The sequence below is a fragment of the Lactuca virosa genome, chromosome 8 (assembly GCF_052849685.1).
Source record: "Lactuca virosa cultivar CGN04683 chromosome 8, Lactuca_virosa_CGN04683_v6, whole genome shotgun sequence".
Lineage (NCBI taxonomy): Eukaryota > Viridiplantae > Streptophyta > Magnoliopsida > Asterales > Asteraceae > Lactuca > Lactuca virosa.
The window spans coordinates 382,181,078-382,185,572 of NC_136433.1; positions in this window are offsets into that span (position 1 = coordinate 382,181,078).

Sequence of the window (4,495 nt, forward strand, 5' to 3'; positions counted from 1 at the left end):
ATGATCTCACCAGCTTTAAAGCTGATAAACTCTTTCAAAATAACTTGTATTCTCAGGTCACCAGTAGGCAGGTACCGGTGCCAGGTTTTTGAGAAGATGGAGCTCGTTCAAGACTCATCTTTTATTTTGCTTTACATTTTTAGTGTCTTATACACTTCACAGAACACACTTGTATTAAATTATATTATTAATGCAATGGATGATGTTGTTGCTTGTTTACTAGTATTCATTGTTGTGATACTATACATGACGTCCTCCACCCCCGAACGTTTCCACCGTTCTGGTTTTGGGGTGTGACAGCCACTAGTAATAATCTTATGTCGAAACCAATACCAATTATACATTATTACTCTTCATTATCTTCGTACTAGAGTCACGACTAGGAAAAGCGTTCTGATATCGACACGGATGACAATTGGAGCATCGCGTTAGAAGTTAAACGAGTGGCCAAGAGTAGTCACGTGGATACCATTGGCGGGCATCCCTGATATGACTCACGATGAGGCACGGAAGTTCATCCCATTGCTACCAATACATGAGACTTCTCTGTTACGCTACGAATCTAGCTTTAGTTTGTTTCCATCTTGAGCTTACAATTTAACATAGGATATCTCTTTGACCCAAAAACTTATATGTGGTGATTTTTACCCTACCATCTTTACTTTGTATTAAAGCAAAAACCATGCCCTTTATGGCAAAATTTACAAGTCTTAGTTCAAAACCCCCTAGATACACTAGTGATCATCTCGAGTATACAACCATCTTACACTTTCCAAATTACTAATATGTTTCATGGCCAACCTTTAACCTTAATTTTTCATGCCCAATCAAACATCACCACTACTTCTTTGTACGAATCCTTCCTACAAATTTCGAATATTCCTTCGAAACTTATTATTTTTATACATTCGTTTGAGCCTTAGCGACATTACTAACATTTCTATCGTTATAAAGGATTACATCCTCTTACGTCGTGAGCCAGACGCCAAATCTATAACTTAACCTTTGACTTCTATAAAAGTCTGTGAAACTGCATTGGCACCTTAAACCATTTTACAAGCAATTTTTCTTGTCCTTTATCTTGGGGAAAAGACATTGGTACTCGCCTTATACTTGCCTTAGTATTTAGGTACGATCAACTACACTAATCTACTTATTCCTTACTTCTTAATCTTCATCGAAAAGTTATTTCGCTTCATCGGTTTTATTTATCATCGATAAAATACTTTATAACCACTTCATACAACTTACTAGACCCTTCCTAATAATGTAATCCATATTTCTCACTAAAAACAACCAAATTTACTTTTGACAACTTTCATTAGCTTAACACTTTTCTTCAAAACTCAATTTAACCAATATTGGTTTTAACCTTGCTATTTCATTTCATTTTAAATCCATTTCAATGGATTGATGTGCTTTTAAGGGCATATAAACCAGTTTAAACATTTCTTACCATTTTGGCACATTTCGAAAAACTTAGAATCATTTTCTTTTAAAAACGTGTTTAAAGTCTATGCTATAAAACTTAAACATATGACATTGAAGTTCATATTATGTGTAAAAGCTTCACCGGAACTTTCAGACCACTTTTGTTTTGGTTCTTTTGACCACTTTCTCATCTAGGCATTGTACTTTACTTAAATGTGTTTTCTTGAAATCCAATATGATATTTCTACAACTTTCTACTTCACAAAAGATTCTAAGATATCTCTAATTCCTAAATTTCCAACACACCTCATTTGTTTATTTTAATTTCAAATTAGTTTTATAATCTATAAAGTTTCTAAAATTTACAGCGTTGCAAAACTTAGTGCTCACTTTTAAACTTCCAGTGATGTTAAAGCATAAAAGTGACCCTCTTAAACTTGACAAATCCGAAGCCATCTCCAGATCCGCAGTTAGTATCTCAACCGCAATCAAGAACCGCATCCGCAGTCGACATCATCAATCTTAGTTTAAGTTTTATCTGTTATCTTATGTCTTTACATTTCTTTACCCAGTGTGCCTTGTATGGCCACATTAGACAGATTTAACTTTGTAATCTTCGAGACTCTATAAATAGAGATCTCTCTTTCTGAATGAAAACACCTCTCGATTATCTCTATCATGAATATCGCATTCTACTTATTCTCTCTTACTCTCCCATCTTAAAAGATCTTCAGAACTTAAACTGATATATTAAGTTTGTAATTTCTCTCTTCGGAGCAAGTCAATCTTGACTTAATCACTAAGTCTGATCTCACTTACTAACTTGGTTTGATTACAATCCTCGTTAAGACTCAGCTTAAGTGTCTTCTTGATATAATACTTGTTGTCATTTATATTTCCTTATATTTTTGCATCTAACCATCTGACTATTTAACTATCTAACTATCTAATTCTAACTTATTATTGTTGAGCTTTATGATCCTCTGAGTTAAACTTCATTCCGCAATATTACTTGTACTAACATTTGTTCAAGTGTGTTACTCAAAGTTTTTCTCTCAACAATTGGTATCAGAGCCAAAGTGGTTGCTTTTTAAACAAGAAATTTGATTTTAAAAGGCCTTCTATACCACTAGAGCTCATTTCTTACAAAAAACAAAAAAACAAAACTTTTCAAAACAAGGAAATATGGCACAAGCATTATCTCTCAATGTTTCCAACAGTGTTGGAGGTTCGAACAGAGCTCCAATACTGGTGGAAAACGAATATCATCACTGGTCCCAAAGAATGGAGAGGTATCTAAGAAGACTTGGAAGAGATCTTTGGAGATCAGTAGAACAAGGACCTCATGTCCTTGTTCTTACTACAGCTCAAGCCGATGGCGCTCAAGCCAGACTGGGAGGAGGTCAACCAGCCATGAATCGTCCCACCAAAGACGATCTTGATAAGATGGAAAATGATGTTGTTGCTTTTTATGAGATATCTTGCGGAGTTGCTCCTGACAACTTCGACATCATCATAAATTGCAAGTCAGCAAAAGAAATTTGGGATGTTCTCAAGAACCTGTATGAAGGCTCAGAACAGGCTCAAGATAAAAAGCTCACAACCGCACTCAATGAATTAAACAACTTCAAATCTCTTGCTGGTGAAAGTCTAGAAGACTCCTTCAAAAGGTTCAATTTGATTGTTACAAAGCTATCAAATGTTGGCACCGTCCGAAGTAACCATGAGACAAACCTGCAGCTTCTCAACGGTTTGGGTAGACACTGGACTACGGCTAAAATGATTGTCCAAGGAGATAGAAAGATTCATTCTCTATCACTCTACAAGTTGTATGGTGAACTGCAAGCACAAGAGTCAACCGTTCCCAAAGACTGTGCAGACTTCGGAGGCCCACTCGCTCTCATATCTCAAGCACCTCAATCCTCACTCTACTCACCCTCGTATGAAAACCCTCCGCAGCCATACGAAGCAGATTCAGAATACGATGACAAAGAGGAATTCCAAAACGCTATTGCTCTTATTAGCCAACAGTTCAATAGGCTACCACCCTCATCCTTTCGCAAAAATCAGCAGTATACTAAACCTCCCTTTAACCGCAACTTTCAGAATAATAATCCTCGCTACCCCAAAAAACCTCACCAATCACCGCAACCTATAAACCCTCATCAAGCCAAGGAGATACTGCAACCTACTAGACCAACTGAATCCGGTCCCTCGACCGAAGTTAAAGAAGATGTTGTCATTTTTCACAAATGCAACAAATAGAATCATTTTGCTATGGACTGTAAAACAAATGTTGTAAAGGACAAATCCTTTTATCTCCGAATGGCACAAGAGATGGATGATAAAGAAAAAGGAAGGGCATATGTGGCCCAGGTAAAAAGAGATCATCAAGTATGGTCTTCGGGTGATGAGGATGAAGACGTCAACATAAAGAGCAAGGGTAAGATTTTCATGTTGGCAACTGCGGATAAAGATGGATCAATCAAGCCAGAAAAGAACTACTGCTACATGGCCAAGGATGGAACTCTAAGCATAGTCGAACAGGTAAACTTATGATTCAAACTCTTAATTATAGCATGCATGACTGTCAACCATTTCTTGATAACCTTAATGACACATGTGATGCCGTCCTTTCAGACTATAACAAAGCCCTAGACGAAAAGAACATTGTGTCCCAGGAAATGTTCCATGTTCAAGAACGTCTAGAAGACAAAAGAATCAAAGTGGCCATGCTAGAGAGAGACTTAGATTTAGAGAAGGATGCAAAAATGTTATGTGAAACACAATTAGGAATAGCTTTAGATCAGACGGATTTAGCACAAAAGGAAATTGTACGCTTGAACTTATTAATTGAAAATTTGTTTAATGAAAGCGAGGCCATTGAGAATCTTGTGAAGAATGGGACAACTAACAATACATACAATTGGAGTTAGTCCAATGGGTATCCTACCGCAAAGGTTTCTTCACCCCGATTTAACAAAGACCATCCTTATGTCCCTCCGGACCGAGAGTTTCATTTACCAGTTAATGACAAAACCTTCCCCGAAGACATCAGAACTCA